This window comes from Talpa occidentalis, unplaced genomic scaffold, assembly GCF_014898055.3.
Source record: "Talpa occidentalis isolate TD23 unplaced genomic scaffold, MPIMG_talOcc4v2.1 talOcc4.11, whole genome shotgun sequence".
NCBI lineage: Eukaryota > Metazoa > Chordata > Mammalia > Eulipotyphla > Talpidae > Talpa > Talpa occidentalis.
Genome location: NW_023601104.1, coordinates 8,107,122 through 8,126,918, shown reverse-complemented (window position 1 = coordinate 8,126,918; position 19,797 = coordinate 8,107,122). Strand labels below are relative to the sequence as shown.

Sequence of the window (19,797 nt, the reverse complement as noted above, 5' to 3'; positions counted from 1 at the left end):
AATCCTCCATCAGAAAAGTCTTTAATATATCAGTACATTTAGAGACAATATTCTAGCTAAGACGAACTATTAGTTTCCTATAGAATGGTAATTCCTATGATGTTATGAATGTTCTAGAACCTTTTCAAGTTTTGTGTTACTTCTAAAAGGTTGGCTACATTCCTCTGATTTCAAAGATACCCAGGTGCAGGAAGAAAATACTGGGATTTGTATTCATTAGAATTGGGTTCAAACCTATTATTTGTTAATTAAGTGGCTAAGTTACTTGCTTTCTCTGAGCATCAATTTCTTTGCAAAATGGGGATAAAAATTGATTCCTCATGGTTATCTGGATGATTAAGTAAGACAGTCCATGTAAACCACTTTGCACAGTGCCTGGCACATAAGAAGAACTCAGTAAATACTGGTTTCCCTCTGTCTACCTCCAAAAATTAAGAAAAGCATAGGTTGGTTTAGAGTCAGAGGGAAAATGCCAGAAGGAATTTAGAGCAGGTATCAGCTGCTTATTCTTCCTTTGATCTGGTGAGTGGTTAATCATTCCACAACAAGCAGAGCTAGTCAAAGCAACTGAAGAGTTTATTTTTGATTATTTAGTCTTGGGCTCCTTGGGTTCAGTTTCCTGTGTTCAGGGTGCAGAACACTGTCCCCTCTGTGCTCACCTGTGCTCATCCCTGACACTGGCAGCTGGAGGAGGCCTCTCAGTCTGTCACTCTCCAGCACCACACAAAGCCTACTGAAGAAGAGAAAGGACATTGCTTTATCTGCTGCTCAGGACACACCTCAGGACTAGGCAGCAAGCAAGGGCTTGTAAATGAAAGAGGAACGACTTTCTGATTCCTGTCTGGCTTTTCCCAAACCCTGAGCAATCTGTTCCTGTTTAAAACAAAAAGCAAAACATGTTTCCTCAAAGTGGTTTAGAAGAATAATGATGACTAAAGCAGTATATTTAGTTCAGTTTTGTTACAGGAGTCATGGATTCCTAGATTTTTTAAAAAAGTTTGCCTGTATTTTTGAAAATATTGTAGTTCCCTTCCATTCTTTTGAAAAGAAATTCCTTTTTGGATGCTAAGCTATCAGGAGGGCAAGTTCTCAATTCTAAAACTTTTCCTTTTTAAAAGAATTAGAAAACTTGTCGGAAATTACACAGAGAAATCTAAAGATGACTGAACAAGGTTTGCAAATTAATAAAGGGGGGCCTCCCTAGTGGCCTATGGGTTAAGTTTTGGTGTGCTGTGACCTCCATGGTCTGAGTTCAATCCCCGGTCAGGGAGCTGAGCTACATTGTGTAGCAGACCTCTCCTGTCTTGCCTGCTGCTCCCCTCAGCAGCGTGTTTCAGTAGATCTGCCTGTTCTGTTCCCCACTCAGTCTCTGGTGAGTCCTCTCACACCCCACCCCCGCATCTCTGGCCTACACACCAGTTCTAAGCATAAATAAATAAATAAACAAGTAAATAAATCTTTAAAAGAAACTTAAAAAATGAAAATTAATGAAGAGACAAATGGAAATTATATTCGTTCTTTAGTTTTTTGGTTTTTTAGTTTACTAGTGCTAGAGAAAAACAATTCTGGGTTAACACAAACAATATATGACTGACTCCTCATAGTTCTTAGCAACCTAAGAACTACAGACAAGTAAGCACAGCGTCATAGTACAGTGCGATACAGGCGCTGATAATAGAAGTGCAAAGTGGTATAGGAGAGAACTCAGAAACCCAAAGGATGAGCAGAACTTAGCCAGGTGAAGTGAGCCCTGGGTGGAAAGTGTGTTCTAGGCAGAGGGAACAGCATACTCAAGGCTTAAAGGTGAGTAGAGTAGATTTCATGTGTTAAACTCACTTCAGTGTATCTGGATGACAAACATAGCAAGAGGAACAGCTGCAGCTGAGGTTGGCAGGATTCTCTTTCTTCCAGTTGCTTGATGCTGGTAAGGTGTGGATTTAGGGTTGAGGGGAAGATAAAATTCACTGTAGTGTTGGGCCCGGCCATGTACTCCCACTCAGTCTTAGCAGAGAGCTGTATAACGTGGTTCCTTGTTTCTTGTTTTGCTATTGTTTCATATTCAAGTAGTTTCCAGAGAAACTCAAGGGATGCTTGATGGGGGAAGACTTAGGCATCTCTCAGCCCATTTGTAGTCAGGACTTATCTCAAGTCTTACCTGCTGGGAGGTTGACCTCTATGGCAGGTGGAACCCACACCTGAATGGGGAACACGATGCAAAGGGACCTCTGTACAAGAGCTTCCTGAGCATTTCGTTAGTGTTTATAATTATCAATTATCTTTGACTTGTCTGTATGAATTGAGGAATTAGGTGGGAAGAAAATGCCAGAAGAAAGATCTATAAATGGTGAGCTAACTCAAATGCTGAGCAGAACCACTGGCCATGTGCCTTTTGTAATACCGTCACCTTAAAAAGGTAGATATAAGCTGTTCTTGTTAAAAATACAATTCCATATTCTTCCAAGATCAGTCATAATCTTTTTTTTTTTTTTTTTGGTGGGACCCTCACCGGTGGCTGGGGATTGAACTGGCACTGCAGAGGCTGCGGGCAGCCTCCCAACCCAGCGCTCAACCGCTGTGCCACCAGGGGAGGCCCAGATCAGTCATAATCTTAAAAATAGTCATGACATGGGCCTCCCTGGTGGCGCAGGGGTTAAAGTTAAAGACAGTGCTATGAAGTAACTGCCAGCCACTATAGCACAAATTTGATCCCGGCTGGCCAGGGAGTCACCCACATGGCACAGCAGACCTCTCCTGTCTCCCTCACTGCTCCCCTCAGCAGTGTATTTCAGCACATCTGTCTGTTCTGTTCCCCACTCTGTCTCTGGTGAATCCTCTCACCTCCCGCACCTCTGACTTACACCCCAGTTATTGTATGCATGAATAAATAAATCTTAAAAAAAATAGTCATGACATCAGATAATTCAGAATACTTCAGAGGTCTTTTGGTCCGAGACCTTCATTTTGGAGATGAAGAATCTGTTCTAGGCAGATGATGTGCTATATTCAATGTAGCTCCTGCCTCAGAGTTTTTACATTTTCTGTTCCCTTGCTGTTTCCTCTGTCTTCTACCCTGGTTTTGCTTGTCACTTTATTATTCAGGACCATTTTAGTATGTATTGAGTTCCTTAATATAGTTTCTAACCATTTTTTCCTAATATCTTCACCTTCTTTATTTTCTACATGACACACATATTTTCTAAAATAACTTGTTTTATTGCTTGCTGACTTTCCTTTCACTAAAATTTGAGCAAGAATTTGTCTCATTTGTTGTTGCCTCCCAACATTTAAAACAGAGCCAGGAACATGAGACAACTCAAAACATAAACTGTTTAAAATGTATGATGAGTGAAAACAAATTTGAGTCTGCTCAGTCATTGATCTTTCTATTAACTCCAGTATTTCTTAAATTTTAATGTGCACAGGAATCACTTTTGTGTTAAAATGCACATTTTGATTGAGAATCTCTTGAATTCTGAGATTTTGCATTTCTGACAAGATCTCAGGAGATACCAATGATTCAGTTTTGTGGAACACTTTCCAAGTACCCCCTCTGCAGCTGTGCTCTTGGAGCAAAAGTTTAACCTTTGCCAGAAATATTTTTATAGTCCACTTAAACCCATATGGTTTGGTATTGAATTTCTTTTTCTAAATAAGGAGAGGGGAATTAAACTACATTTTCTCAACCTTTTATAACAACATTTTTCAAACATAGAGCAAATTTGAATGATTTTATAGTAAACCCACCATCCAAAGTTTACCAGTAACATGGTACTATTCTTGTTTTTCACATTTTCATCCAACTATCATTTTCCTATCCAGCTTCAATCCATGCTGTATTTTGACGCATTTCAAAGTGAATTGCAAACAGCAGTGAACTTTCAAAGCTCTTCTTAATTGCATTTAAAAATGCAATACTTTTCTGATCAGTGAACAAGCTTTGGAAGTCATTCAAGAGACTTATTTATTAAGTGGGCCTCATCTGTCACCTTCTCTACCCACTTTCTTGTTCTTTGCCTTTTCCTTCCAAAGGACACTGCATTTGGTGCTCTTGGAAACATTCAGTGTTTCCATAACATTTGAAGACATCCCATGATAATCTTAAAACCAAGCCAAGTTTGCTTATGGGATTTTTAAAATAATCCTGAAAATATTAGGAATATTTGGAAATATTAGGAATATTAGGAAATAATGATTTATTTTTGGCTCCTGGCAGTTTTGATGAAATTGAATGAAGGTGATAATGTTGAGAATTTTCTTTCAGACTAGAATAAATGAACAGTCAGTGTAATAACAATTTTCCCATTTGTTTTTTGATTTCGGTGCCAGTCCTTGGCAGATCCATCTCTAACCATAGCAGTTTCCCAAGTTTTACACTATTGACATTGGCCCAGATCATTCTATGTTGTGAGGGCTATCCTATGTATCTTAGGATATTTAGTAGCACCTCAGGCCCCTATTAACTAGATGCCAATAGCACTTTTCCAGTTTTGACAATAAAATATGTCTCCAGACATTGCCACATGTCATTTGAGGGGTAAACTTGCTCTTGTCTGAGAACCACCGAGCAACAGGAATGGAAACCCTACAACTTAAGACTAACTCTGCTCAACTTCTAAGCTGGTAAGAACCAATACTGGTTACATATTTAGTCAGGAAAAAAAAATTTTATTCCCTAAGATTCACGTTAGATCTGAGAAATGGTTTGTGACCCATATTTACAATGCCTTGGATGAACCCTAAGTGCCCTAGGTCAGCCTTTTCTTCCAGGCCCCATTGTGTGTGTAACCAGTCCTTATGGCTACTTCTGTTCTGGCTTCTTCTTTTTTTTTTTTTTTTTTTTTTAAGATTTATTTATTTATGCATACCAGAAGTGGGGGACAGGCCAGAGGTGTGGGGATGAGAGAATTCACCAGAGACGGAGTGGGGAGCAGAATAGGCGGATCTATTGAAACACTTCTGAGAGGAGCAGCGGGTGAGACAGGAGAGTTCTGCTGTGCCATGTGGGTCACCTCCCTGGCCAGGGATCAAACTCACATTGCAGAGGCTGTGGATAGCTTCATAGTGCTGCATCTTAACCCCTTGCACCACCAGCTAGGCCCTGTTCTGGTTTCTGATCTGTATGTTAGCCTATGCCGGGATTCAAGCATAGTCCCAATCTCTGATTCCTTAGCTAAGGAGCTAATTCCTTGGCAGCTGCTTCTCCTACAGGTTGGACCTTTTGCAATGTACCAGGCATTGTTGCTCAAGTTGCTATTTAAATCCAGACGTTCCCAGTTCCTTGAGCCTCCAAACGTGCAACCATTTTGACTGTGTCTTTCTGCTGCAGAATGGCTCTGCTGGGATTCCCTACTTCAAACAGATCCATTGATATAGACACTACCTTAAATCTGATCTGAGTTTTCTAAGTATCTTGGGGTAATATAATTGGCACCACTACACCTTCCTTTAGCATTAACCCTACTTTTTGCTTAGTTTCTCTTACCTCAAGAGCTTACCATTTCCTTGCCAATTCACTGAATGTTCTAATTCTCAGTCGTGATTGTGAGCTTCTCCTGGTCACATCAGATTCTCTTTGGTGAGGAGGGATCCTTACCAAACATGAAAGGTTTAGCTGGGGGTGATCGTTTTAGCTTGCTTGGCTTCTCTGGTTCTGTCAATCAGATTCTTCTGTACTCACAAATAGCTCTCTTGTTTACTGCTTTAACTGCAAAATGCTTGTAAATAAGGGCTCATAATTAAACTGCAATGGTCCACAAAATACTTATATTTCCTCCTTGGTCATTGTACATAAACTCTGTTGTTTGCTCTTCCTCTATCACTGGCCTCACTCCATCCTCTAAATAGATTTGTCTATAAGCCCCTAAGCTTGCTTGCTTTATTTACCATGGCAGAGATACTGACCTTAATTTTCTTCAGCAAAGTTAGTGTATTTTTTCATGTCACCATAATATATCCAAGTTTTTTTTTTTATTTACACTTGATTCTTCCTTCCAGGTTCAGTTAAGAAGTGCTTTTTTTCTTCCCTTGCTTATGCATGGTTCACTCTGGACTCCTAAACCAGTTTCACAATCTATATTTGTTTGAGTTAGATTTATTTCTATATGTACTGTGGGCAAAGTCCAGGCATGCTGCTGTGCCTCTCCCAAGAGCTGACAAAATCACTACTCTTCCCCTTCTATAAACTCCCTTTTTCATGTTGCTGTTGTGAACATTTATATACCAAACCTTATTTAAAAGAAGTCAGGAACAACAAAAACAAAGAAAATAATCCAGTCGAAAAATGGGCAGAAGAGCTAAAAAGAAACTTCTCCAAAGAGGAAATGCAAATGGCCAACAGGCATATGAAAAAATGTTCAACATCACTTGTAATGGGGGAAATGCAAATCAAAACTACAACAAGATACCATCTTACACCAGTGAGAATGGCACATATTAAAAAATACTAGCAACAACAAATATTGGTGAGGATGTGGAGAAAAAGGAACTCTCCTGCACTGCTGGTGGGAGTGCAAACTGGTCCAACCACTATGGAGAGCTGTGTGGAGATTCCTCAGCCTACTAAAGATAGAGCTTCCATATGATCCAGGAACTCCACTCCTAGGCATTTACCCAAAGGACACAGAAACATTAATTTCAAAGAGCACCTGCACCCCTATGTTTATAGCAGCAGCACTATTTACAATAGCTAAGCTATGGAAACAACCCAAATGCCCAAAAATAGATGACTGGATCAAGAAGATGTGGTCCATATACACCATGGAATATTACTCAGCATTCAAAAAAGATAAACACATGCAATTTGCAGCAACATGGATGGAGCTGGAAGGGATCATGCTCAGCGAAATAAACCAGAAAGAAAAAGAAAAATACCGGATGGTCTCACTCATAGCAGGAACATAGAAAACTTAAATAAGGGACCAGGAAAAAGACTAATTAACACAAGGTAAAAATCAAAATCAACAAGCAACTATAAACTAGAGACAGTACAGTGGCGAGGCGGGGAAGGGAAGGGGAGGTCAAAATAAGGGGGTGGGAATTGTATGGGGAATATAACCAAAATAAAAATGCATACATTGTGCAAAATGAAAAATGATGTAAGAATTATATAAAATAAAATATTAAAAAAATAAAATAGAAGCAATACAAAAAAAAAAAAAAAAGAAGTCAGGAAGCTAGAGAGTGTCCACATAGGCATAAATCAGCAAGGGACAGGGCCCAGCATGCCTTGCAACTTGCAACTCCCACAGGAAGTGATGATGAACTGAGGCAGAGTTCCTTCAAAGGTTATATAGGGGGTTGTTAACCTTGAATTCAGGAAAATGGATATGGGTTTATCCATGAATACACTCTCTAATCTGCCTCCTTTTCTGTTTTTTTTCCCCCTAAATAAACTCATTTGTTGTTGGAATAACTGCTTTTGTTTGAGGTCAACATTGTGAAGGGGTAAAGAAAACAGTGTGCTATATTTATTAACTAAGCAGCTAATAATTTTTTGGCCTCTTTCCCCAGGAAAACTCTAGCAGAAAATCGGGCAGTTCAGTACAAACTGCAATTACTCAGCAATTGATAAAGTAGCATGTGATTCTTATTAACTCCCACTTACATATTCCTTTCAAAGAAACACAATGTTCCTGGCATAGTTCATCTTGTCTGGCTAATTATCTCCATACCTGATTTATTCCGCACCCCCCCCTCCCCGCCATAATCAGTTATCACTTTTCTCTGGTACTTATGATTACAAACTCTTTAACCCACAAAAGACTTCTTCTAGTCAAATCAGTTTCTACCAATTAGCTCTTGTAATGCAGTTCTCGATAAACTGGTAAAAACTTTTTTTTTTGCAGCCACCTACAGAAAATCAGTGTGGGTTTGCTTATACAGTTAGCAAATATTCAGCTCCTCAACTGAACAGTCCTTTTAATTCACAATATTTGCGGTATTTTTTCTTCTTCTTTGAGTGAATCACTCTTGTTTGGCTGCTTGGGCAGGCTCAGTGTTGGAAGGTGAATGGATCCATGGGGCTAATTGGCTAGCCCAATGGTGTTCCATAGATACTTAATGCCCCCTCATATTCAAGATCCTCCACTGTTGGATTAAATAATGATCTGAGCATGGATTTTGAGGTTATAGTAAAGATATTTCTAGTGTTTTGGCAAGGCAATGTGGAATGGCATGAAGATGTTGTACTGCAATTCAGGACATTTAGGACTTGTTTTGAATCTGAAATGAAATCTTTCTTAATCTCTCTGGATCGCAAGTTATCTTCTAAAAAAATGAAGTTTTCTCTAGATTTAACGTTTTGTGTTTCCTATGTTCCAATACTACTGTGAAAGGAATAATTAGGGACTTTCCTTATTTTCATAGCTACATAATTTCACTATGATGGACCTTGCTATGGATCTTTTTGTAAAGCCATTTTTAAAGGAATTCTACAGGCCACATCAATTTCAAGACACGTCTTAATTTTTTTTTCTCATATTATGAGAACTTCAGGATTTTAAAGATTATCCAAAGCCATAAACCCTGAAAGTATATGGAGGTTATATTTAAGGAAACTAGTCTATAGAGAAAATGAGATTAAAGGCTAAAATTGTGAGGCAATATCTGAAGGGAAATTGAAAATTTCTCTGAATTAAAGAGATGGAAATTACATCTTAAGTTTCAAGTAACTTAAAATAAATAACATAAATCCACCCAGAGTGAAACTGCAGAGTGTCAAGGATAAATAGAAAATCTCAAAAACTATCTAACCCCAAAGAAAATTTATCTACCAAGAAAATTAGATTGCCAGTAAACTTCTCATCTGTAATCATAGATTCCAGAGGACAATGAAGTATTTATCCTCAAAGTCCTGAGGGGAAATAACTGCCAGCCTACAATCCTATTCCCAGCTAAATGGTTATTCAAGGGTAAGTGCCAACTAAAGAAATTTTCAGGCACATATCCTTTCTAAAAGAGCAGCTATACTATAAAGACAAGAATATTACATGAAAAAGGTAATAAACAATAGAGAGTACAGAACTTAAAAGATGGTGGTAAATTTAAAAAGAACAATTTGACATTGGTAATATCATCTTGTGCTAAAAAATAAGAAAACAAAGTGAGATAGTAATAATTTTATGGGGTCGGGGCAGAATTAAAACTTCTAGGTTTATTGTCCTGTTTGTTTGGAGGAAGAGACATTGACTAATTTAGACTTTCTTTGTTAGAAAAATGTATAACCAAGTACATATGTTCAGGGAAACCACTAGGGAAAAAGAAATATAACCTCTTGCTTCCACACTAACATAGAAAAATTTTATATTCTGTCTGAAGACAAGAAATGAATATGGGAGAAAACCCAGTAAGCAAAAAACAAAAAAGATGGATGAAATATAAGTCTAAATGTAAAAGGTTAGTAAATACAGAGCAGTTATTATTTTAATCATGAGTCCTACACAGTTTTAGATTACTCTAGATTTCCTGTGGGGGAGTATGAGGTGGGAAGAGGGTTGAAAGGGGGGTTTGAAAGAAAACTTCTACGATGCCAGGATTATCAGAGTAGTTCACTCTCTTATCCAATTGTTAGTTCAAAATTGAAAACTCCCTTCCCTTATTATTTACAACATAATCTCAGACAGACTTCCAAGTTTTCTGTATAGAAATGAGAAAGTAGCTTATGTGAAAATTTTCTTATAACACATTTTCATTTAATACTGAAAAGAAAAAGAAATTGTTATGTTCCCAACACCTGGAATCTGGTATTTGACTCCACTTCTCAGATGGCCTCGTCTAATTTAGTTCTTTATAGACAGCCCATACGTTAGAAACACCAAATAGTATGCTGCAATTTTAGAGATTGTCATCTGTATTTACTACAATTATAGAGGTATTTAGAACTTTTGCATTTTGCCTTCGGGAGAGAGAAACAGAAAGATGGTAATCAGTTGTTATGGGCACATCTTGAAGTGTAGTTTGCCCATAGAGCAGTCTGACTTCAAAAAGAGACTAGATTTTTGAAAGTTGGGTATTTGCAAATATTCTGCATTCAGTTTCTTAAATTTCTCAATTAGCTACTGACCTTGAAAAACCAGGATATTGTATTTGTTTTGTATATTTATGATGAGTCTTTAATTCACAATCTAATCACCTAGTTTGTTTAATTTCTCAGTAGCTATTCTCTTCTTTGGGTGTTATTAATAAATAAACTTTGTTTTTCTTTTTCCTTTAGTTTAGGATGTGTGAGCTTGACTTTAATCTTTGGTCTTAGGTCAAATGGTAGGTTTCTGAGCTACAGTGTATGAATGCCTGTATGAATGCATTCATACACTCAGGAATCCTGTACTCCAAACTTTCATTACATGGAAGATGACATTATAGGTCAAAGAGATATGGTAACTTCCCCAAATCCTCAAGATTCATTAATGACAAAGCAATTTGGCCTGAAACCTAGATAAGTTGTGGTTTGTTTACATTTAAAAATTTTCAGAATATGTCCAAAGAAGGGTGACCATTTCATCATTCTGGCAAAAGAGTTGTTTTATTACTTCCACAGTTAACAAGCACTGTTTTAATTTGTGACATATCCTAATCTTAAGCAAAATAACATCAGTATAACCTCAGTGAGGTAATCTATTAATCAAATTGTTGTGAAACATTGCGGCTATTCTCCACCCTCACTAATGGACAAGTGGAAACTCATTTTAGAAATTCCTGGATTTCTGATTAATATTGTGTAATATGTTCTGATTAATATTAATTAATTAATATTAATTAATATATTCCGATTAATATTGTGTAAAGTACTAATTTGTATAAATAACAAAACCAATGGCCATTCCATTATAAATTCAAAAAGTAAAAGCTATGGAATTCCTGGTCCCCATTGCCTTATGTATTATTGAGCCTTAAGAAAACTAGGTTTCTATTTAATCTTGAGTAAGGAAAACAGTATACATTAAAATTTTTTTTAATCAACTTATATTGTTAAAAAAACTATCTCTTAGTTCCAGTGTCTGTGTAGCACATTTGATAGTCTGAGTGGTCAAGCACTCAAAAAGCAAATCGAATCTCTATTCAATATTTTATGTCCTTTGGAAAACAGGCAGACAATACAAATTGAAAGTATAAAGAGCAGTGGCAGTGATGAGAACTGAGACTGAGTTGAACCAGAACTAAAATTTCATTTCTTGAAAAAAACCTTTGTTTTAAACAAATATCTCTGATCTTTAAATGACGAAGAGAGACAACACAATCAACACAAAGTTCCACAACATAATCAGTTTCCAAGGATTAAAATGAGGATGTTCCTCATGCAATTTAACTGTTCTGGCATATAATGAAGGTAGAAGAGAGAAGATTCTTCTAACTGTTTGGAGTTTAAGTAGGGCCCATACTACAAATAGGGTTGACAGATAAGCTTCCAATAGCAAAAAAATTTCTAACAATATATCTGGATGTGGACTTTGTGAACCAAAATCTAGAGGCTGGTTAGTCTCACACAAGACAGTAAGAGAAGTGACTTCTCCTGGTCTAGGACACAGGCTCACAACCATTGCCTGTGGTGATGTCAGTAGTGAATATGGCTCTGCAGAGGGTCATCTTTAGATGTGAGTGGTCTTTATTTGAGCGGTCACCGATGGCTATTCAGAAAGGCACCACAAAGAGGAAACAACACTAATTGCCATGTCTTCTTTGGATGTGAGGAGGGTTGTATGTAGTTATCCAGGGAACTAAAGCCATCATTAAAATAAATGCCACTTCTAAAAACAGATAATTGGAAGGACAAAACACAAGTCAATTAGGTTAGAATGGACTTCTCTGAAGTTAGAGGGCCAGATAAAAGTATACGTTATAACTGAATAGGAAAGGAACATCTAAAAGAACAGAATGTAGAATTTTCCACCTAGGTGGACTGATTATCTCATCAATTTATATTAGTCAGCTAATAAAATATATGTGATGATAAACTCAGAAATCTCTGTGGCTTCACAGAACAAAACTTTCTTCGTCACATATGTCCAGTTTAGGTTGGCAGACACATTCATTCATTTTATGATTTAAGGTTCCAAGTGCTATCCATATCATGATAATGCCATAGCTTCCAAAATTGCTGTGCCAAGAAAATAGAGAGGGAGGTGGAGAGAGTATAGGCTTCTCCTAGTAGAAATGAAATGAAATGAAATGTGACCACATGTCACGTTTTGGAAATTCCTGGATTTAGCCTGTTCTGAACTCAGGCACTTGACTCCAATCCAGTCCAGGAGGTGGGAAATGCAGTTCTGTGAAATTTAGAGGCAAAGAAAACACCAGTTGCAGATCACTGTTATGTACTGTCATCTCAGTTTTTGCCTTATCCAGTTATCTGTTGAATCACTAAACATTTTACTTGACATCAGTTCAGTTTTAAAAATCTAAATACCAGTGTGAAGCTGATTTGATGTAATCATTTTATATATTTCTAATGCGCATTAACATAAACATGTACTTTTTAGTATAGGTTATGGAAACACTAAAATCATCTCCCCCATGAACAATGGTAGATCAAATATTTTAGGGAAAAAAAAAAACAAAACTAATCCTCTCACTTCGATATGAGAAAACTGAGATCCAGAAGGATGATATAATTCCCCCACCCCCCACCCCTTAGATCACTTGGATGTTGAATGGCAAAGCCAGCTTGGAGTTTAGGTTTCCTTTCCTCTGTACCATGTTTTCAGTCTTCTAAGTCTGTGAGGAAAGGATGTGGGCACTAGAGAAACAAACTGAGTCATTGCAATTAAGGGAAAGAAAAAAAACACAGGCACAATGTACAAATATCTTAGAGAAAAAAAGAAAGCACTAGAAGAGTTGTGAAGTGGCAAGGCAGATGGGGTCTCTTGGAAAACACAACTCCCACACAAATCAGCAGATTTGGGGGCATGGGTGGCTAAAGGCTTCTGAAAGCCTCATTTTCTGAACTACTTAGGCTCACTGATGAATCATTCTGAGGGCCTTGAGAACGTGGCTAACGTGGCTGGGGGAGCCGTGCGGGCAGCAGCTGGGCTCTGCATGTGGAGGAACACGCACTTGTCCCCGGTTCTGGTGCTCACCACACCCTGTGCACAGCCACACACCCGCAAGAGCGCTCTGCCAACAAACATAGGGAAGGTAGCAAAAGGATTTGGGTAGAAAACTTCTGGAGATTTACTGGGAATATCTTAATATTCCTTTGCAAACAAATGCCTGCTTGTGAAGAATCAAAATGGTGTCTTGACAGATTTAATTTTACTGGTTCGGATTTTAGGATTTGGCACTTGAGATTATAGAGGTCACCTACTGCAGTCGTTGTAAATTTCCACTTTCAATCCTTGAAAGCTGGTTCTTCAAAAAAACTGCTATGGACCAATTTATTATGTGGAACTGATAGAAGGAGAAGCACTTTAGTTGGAGGAGTGACTTAGCTCGGGTTGCTATAGTACACTACCATAGACTCCATGGCTTAAACCACAGACCTTAATTTTCCAGTTTTTAAGGCTTGGAAGTCCAAGGTTGGGGTGCAATGTGATCAGGTTCTGGAGAAGACTTGATTCTCTTGCTGGCTTGCAGAGAGCAGCCTTTTGGCCAGCTCTTAAAGTGTGTTGGGAGAGAGGGATAGGGAGGGAGGGAGAGAGAGAAACAGAGCAAGGGCAAAAATATGCTCTGGTCCCTTCCTCTTCTTCTTCGGGCACCACTTCCACCATTAGGACACCACCCTGATGACCTCATCTAATCCAATTACTTCCCAAACAGCCCACTTCCAATACCACCACAATGGGAAGGAAATCTTCAACATAGGAATTTGGGGGTGGGATACCCGGCCCCCCCCCACCAAGTCATTGCTTAGTAAAGAAAAGTTCTGAAATGTGGTCAACTCGGCTCCCCAATCTTGGACTTTATTTGCCTATAGATGTACCCTACATCACTCCCCTCTTTGCGTTATTGTCTTTATGCAATCAACCACAAAGTTGTAAGTTATATTGATTCTACCACCTAAATATCTTTACTTCCCTCACTATTTCCACCATCACTGCCTTCTTTGAAATATAAGCTCATCCTTTCTTGCCTGGGCTATTTCAATAATCTCCTAATTGGTCTCCCTGCCTACAAGTTCTGCCCACTCCAATCTGCCACTAGAATAATCTTTCAAAAACAGATATTATCATGCCACTCAGCTGAAAAGTCCTTGCTGGATTCTCTATCCATCAGGATAAGTTTCAAATTCTTCAACATGGTATAAAACTACTTCTCAAGGCTACCCCGGTGAGCGTTTCTAAACTTACCTCTTGATGTCTTAGTTCTATAACACACAGACCAGATGTTTCAGCCACACCAAACTTATCATACTCCTCCAAGTCTCTATACCTCTTTCTGATAGCTTTCTTATCCTTTGAGACCAAACTCCGATGTTACCTGCTCCATGAATTTTCATGACCCTGGTGGTCTTATTTGGTTGCTTCTTACCTTGCAAACCTGAATCTCTTTGAATCTTTATTTTTTTTAATACCATTTATCACAATGTAGTATGACTATTAGTTATGTAGATGGACTGCTTTCTCCTTAGTTGCAATGCTGGGAAATTTGGGAGGGAAGGAGTTGTGTTTTAACTATTTTGAGAACATCCTGGAACCTCTAGTGCTGATGGGGAGGCCCCTTGCTAGAGTTGCCAAATTGGCTATCCAACAGGATGCCCAGTTAATTTGAAATTTCAGACAAATAATGAATGATTGTTTAGCATAAATCTGCCCTAAACAGTGCATGAGACAAAATTATAATAACATTTTTTTAAATCTGAAATTTACAGTTAACTGGTCATTCTGTAAATTTCTCCTTCCTAAATCTAGAAGCCCTGACCCCTGTGGACTTAAAATTCAGCTCTAATTAACACCCTCTACCCTGTCCCCCACCTCCTGGCAGTTACACAGTGTCACATTTACGATATCTAGAAAACCAAAGCTGAAATTCCTGCTTTGCCCCCATGAAAACTGATTTATTAAAGAAGTCACTAAAACTATTTCTAGAACCAGAATCAGTAATTAATACTCTAAAACTATTTTGATAAGCATTGACATGATAAACTACATGTCTACAGGTACATGTAAGAAGTCACCTTATGGAGATAATAAATGCAAATTTTTTTCAGTTGCCTGATAAGAATATATTCAAGAATGCAGAAAACTTAATCAGAATAGCTTGGCTACACTTTTAATCAAACAACCACAATATTGAGATTAGTATAACCTTGGTCAAATTGCTTGAGTTTTCTGTATTTCTTTTTAAAGTGTGCATGGGGAGGGAAAAGGCAGGGCAAGGAGGGTGACCAAACTCTTTGGCCTAATGAAATGACTGTCAAACTAAATGTGTAACTTCATCATATGCATTCAGATGAGGGCAGAGGCAAAAGTCAGGTCAGGCGCATTACTGAGTTTTCAGTTCTTGTTGCAGAATGCACAAACCTGGAATTGGAGCCAGGCAATTGCAAAAATGATTCCAGATCTGTATGGTAACAATTTAGACTGACTTCCACTCCTGCCTGAAATTTCGCAGTGGAGGAAGTTCTTTCCCTGGCTGTCTGCCCTCACTCTGCCTCCCCCATCCTCCGTACCTCAGGCTGCTCAACCCCACATCTGTTTCCAAGCCATAGAGCACAGGGTCACAGCATGGCGCAATAAGCAGCATTAGCAGGCAGCATGAATCAGTGGTAAACCTTTGATATTAATTCCTTGCCTCTCCTCGAGAGGAAGTGTGGTCTAGTGGTTAACCTACTAAAAAAGCAGCTAGGAGGCAAAATTCCTGGCCCTCCTTGTCCCTTGTTCTATTCTGGTCGGGACACCCTGCCACCAAACACACATCTTATTCTACCACCTTCCCCCAGGAACTGGCTTGATCATAAGAGTCACTGGGGAAACAAATGATTCCTGAGGCCCATCTTAGACTCTCCCAAGGAGAGGGCTCTGCTTCAACAAGTACAATGGCTGGGCCTTTACCGTCAGACTCACCTCACATCTGTGCTGGTTACACATTAGACAAATGAGAACAGCACATGAAGGGAAACCACACAAGAAAATGAGGTAGTAAGAGCATAGGGTTTGCTTGTAATGCTCATGTGAAAAAGGCAGAAGCTGGAGAATAAAAAAGGTGCGGATTCTAGTTCTGACTTCAAGCAGCTAGAACTGAGTGAGTTTGAATAAGCCAGATAATCTCTCTTGATGGCATTTCCATGACTTTAAAAATAAAAGTCATTAGATCATCTCTTTCAGGTCTGTGATTCAATGAATTATTTCTGTGATTTCACAGAAATGCCAAGATGGACTCAGAAAATCTCTTTTACTGAAAATGACAGTGGATGCAGTCACAGAGGTGTGGGCTGGCTTGTTTGGGGTTGTGGGCAGACAATGGAAACAAGTGGCAGCCGGGAGGTTTGGGCCCTGGCCGCAAGGAGGTTTCCCCACCCCCTGCTCCCCTCGAGGCTCCGCAGCTGGCCTACTTTTGCAAAGGGTTTGGCTCCTCTTGCCTTTTTAAAAGCATTTCTGACTCGTACATTCCCTTGAGGAGCAGAGATTCATCGTTTCGCAGAGAACTTGCACATGCTTTCCTGAAAGAAGGAGGGAGGGCTGGGAGGGCTTGGGTGGATTAGTGAGTGGGCCGGCATTGCCAAAGAAATGAGTCTCCCATGTATGATGAACATATGCCCGTCACATCATCAGTTGTGAAAATGCCCAGCGAAATCCTTTGTCCGACTTCCACTATGTCTAGAAGTCTGCTCTTGTGAGTGGACTGGACACCCGCCTACTCGTTTTGTCGCTGGAGAGTTTGGGCATTCTTCCACCCCAGAACAAGTTGGGGGGGGGCGTGAGTTAGGAGGAGGAATGAGCTTTGGAAGTCACAAGTGAGTCATGATTGTAGGAAAAGGATGTCTTATGAAGCCAACGCAGAACTAGCTTCCTAGAAACATCATCACAGGTCCCATAAAGCCCACGTTTGGTTCTAATTATAACATGCCCACATTTGAGCATTTTCACAGTTTTCCCATGGTAACAACAGGGTTTCAGAGGAAGAGGACTTTGACTCAGATGTGTTCTATACTTCTCATAGTTGATGCTGGTTGGACTTTCAGAAAACAGTTCTTATTATAGTTTGCTATTTTGCACAGGAGCTATCAGAGGCTTGACTATGCCATTAACACATCTGTAAATTGGAGTTAAGCCCATTGTACTATATACAAAAGGCCCAAAAGAGTTACATGAAAATTTAAAAAGGTACTTTTTTAAAGGCCAAGATGGGCAGTATGAAAAATAAATCAGAAAAATAGGTACTTGAAGTAAGTGGACTTGGTTTTTCCCCTCAACTAGAGGCAAATGACAAACTAAAAAAAATAAAGCAAGTGAGGATTTGAAAAACAACTTGGAAGGGATACTTCAAATGAGTTAGTTATTAGTCTCATTATCTACACTTTCTATGCTATTAAGCAAGAACTGCTTTTCCAGGGGACAATCATGAAGCACAGCATGCTTTCAAAAATCAAGCTGTACTCAAGTGTGATTTCAGTATCATATGTTATTTTTTTACCTTACTTAGACACCTTTGAAATTTGTTAATTCTGAAAAGCTTATTAAAGATAATTGTATCTCAGCTCTTGATCATTTTAGGTAAATGAAAATTGCACTTTTATTAATCCATTCTTTCCCACTTTTTATTTTTAAAACGAGGAGGCTGGAGATAGAACTTTTCTTTCCTCTAGTAAAGCAGATACGGGGTAGGGATTTACTAGGCCTAGGGGAGATCATTCAGAAAGAGGGGTTTCCCAGGCTTTTCCTGGAGCTGGAGCTGAGGAGTAGGTGCGTGTACTGCTTGGACCTGAGTTGGGGCTTGCTCTAACTTTTTTAAACATTCTGTAAAAACTGGGATATGGGCCATTTAGAAAAGGAAGAGAAATTCTGTCTACCCATTTTGCAATATTATTAGATGAGACTTTCCTCTGTAAATCTCAGTTATGAAAGTTGGCGGGGTCTTAAAATCCTACCACAGGAAGTAGGGATGATCAAAAAGCATGTTGGCCATGTTTTGAAATTTTCCAGAAATATAAGAAATTCTCTTCCTGTATAAATAATAATGACCTCAGATTTAGTAATTTCTTAGGAAATGATTAGGGCAAAAGATGCACACTTTCCTCAAAACTCAATATTTTAAAATAAATTCTTGGGATTTTACACAATAAGTTCAAGAAGTTATCATACCGTATTTCTATGATAAATGAGGTAATTCTAATATTTACATATTCTCTTCTCCATTTTAAACACATTTACTTATTTTTACAATAAAACATTTTCTACCAAAAATGGACAAAATAAAGGAAGCTGTAATGTTTTGAGAAAAGATCCAAATACATCGTAGATATTATTGACCAAAGTAATCATTGACATCTGACAAGCAAAATACAATTTATAAAACTTACTATGTGCCAGACACTTTCCTAACTATTTTTACAATATTACCAGTGATGTAGTTAATTGTCACAACAGCTTTTACCTCCATTTTACAGATGGCAAAATTGAGGCACAGAGAGGTCACCAGATGGTAAGTGGAGAGACTGGCCTCCAACTCTTGCAGACTGCCTCTTGTATTTGTGTCCTTGTGACTATGCTATGTTGCTGCTTTGAGACATGGCAAGGGGCCTTTATTGAACACAAGTTGATGGGGATGCGTTCAAAAGACCCAAACTCTTCCAAACTCAGCTACTAACCCAGACAAACACTTTCTACAAACTAGAAAGAAGACTATGGTATGGCTCTTCTAACAGTATGAGGAGTTCTTTGGTGTGCCTCTGGAATACTTTTATGAGATACTATTTGAATGTGTTAGAAGAAGATAAAAGCACTAGAAAAAATGTTCTCTCTCTCTCTCTTTTTTTTTTTTTTGGTTTTTCATTATTTATTTATGACAAATGTTCCACATCCGTGTCTCTCCCCATTGAAAGTTCTCTGAGGAGATGCCGTGGGTGTTGACAGTTAGGGAATAGAGCCACCTGAGTCACCTTTCTGCAAATGGCCCCACAGATCTCCTAGGTTTTAAACTGGCCATTGAACCTGCCTGTCACCTTGTCATCCTTGACCACATTCATCTGGATGGACACCTGGTCCTTGGCTTTGACCAGAGGTTGCTGACAGCATTTCCACGGCAGGTACAGGTCTGCAAACTCGCTGATGTGATTCTGCAGTATTGAGGACAAGTGCCAGCACAGAGAGGAAATGCTTGTTTTCTTATCAACCAAGGTATTGTGCCTCCAAGTATCATAAAGGTGCATTTCCCATTTGTAAGGAACTTGAGGTTTGATAAGATAAAGATGATTATTGACATTTGATAAAACTTTATTGCAAAACCGCTATATAACAGGCATATAAAGATAAAAAAAGCCCTAGTACTTTCCTTCAAGCCCTAGTACTTACCTTCAAGTTCAAGGTGGTCATAACCCCTTGGGGAGACAGATATCACAATAGGCTGTGGGGATACCATAGTAAGTGAGCGAGAAAAAGACATTAAAAGTGGTAGGAGGGACTCCTAATAGGGACAGATTGTTCCAAGATGGCTTCTCCAAGGACATGCTGCCTGACTGGAAACCTTTCTAGAGTTCGTTTTTCATTTCCACACCACTTTTCACCCTCTTGTCCACCTTTGAATTTATACTTGCTTTAAGGTTATGGTCTGTTTTTATTTTCCAATCATATGTCTTCCTTTTCATTAATCTCCAGGCTAAGTACTGATTCTATGAATAGAAAATGTCTAGGAAGTGGTGGTCTGGGA

General features: G+C 38.7%; 1 pseudogene; it reads right to left on the bottom strand.

Moving 5' to 3' along the window:
* LOC119239537 (40S ribosomal protein S25-like) overlaps positions 1-19,463 on the bottom strand; it is a 73,863-nt pseudogene extending 54,400 nt beyond the window's left edge.
* Between the last annotated feature and the right edge of the window lie 334 nt (positions 19,464-19,797).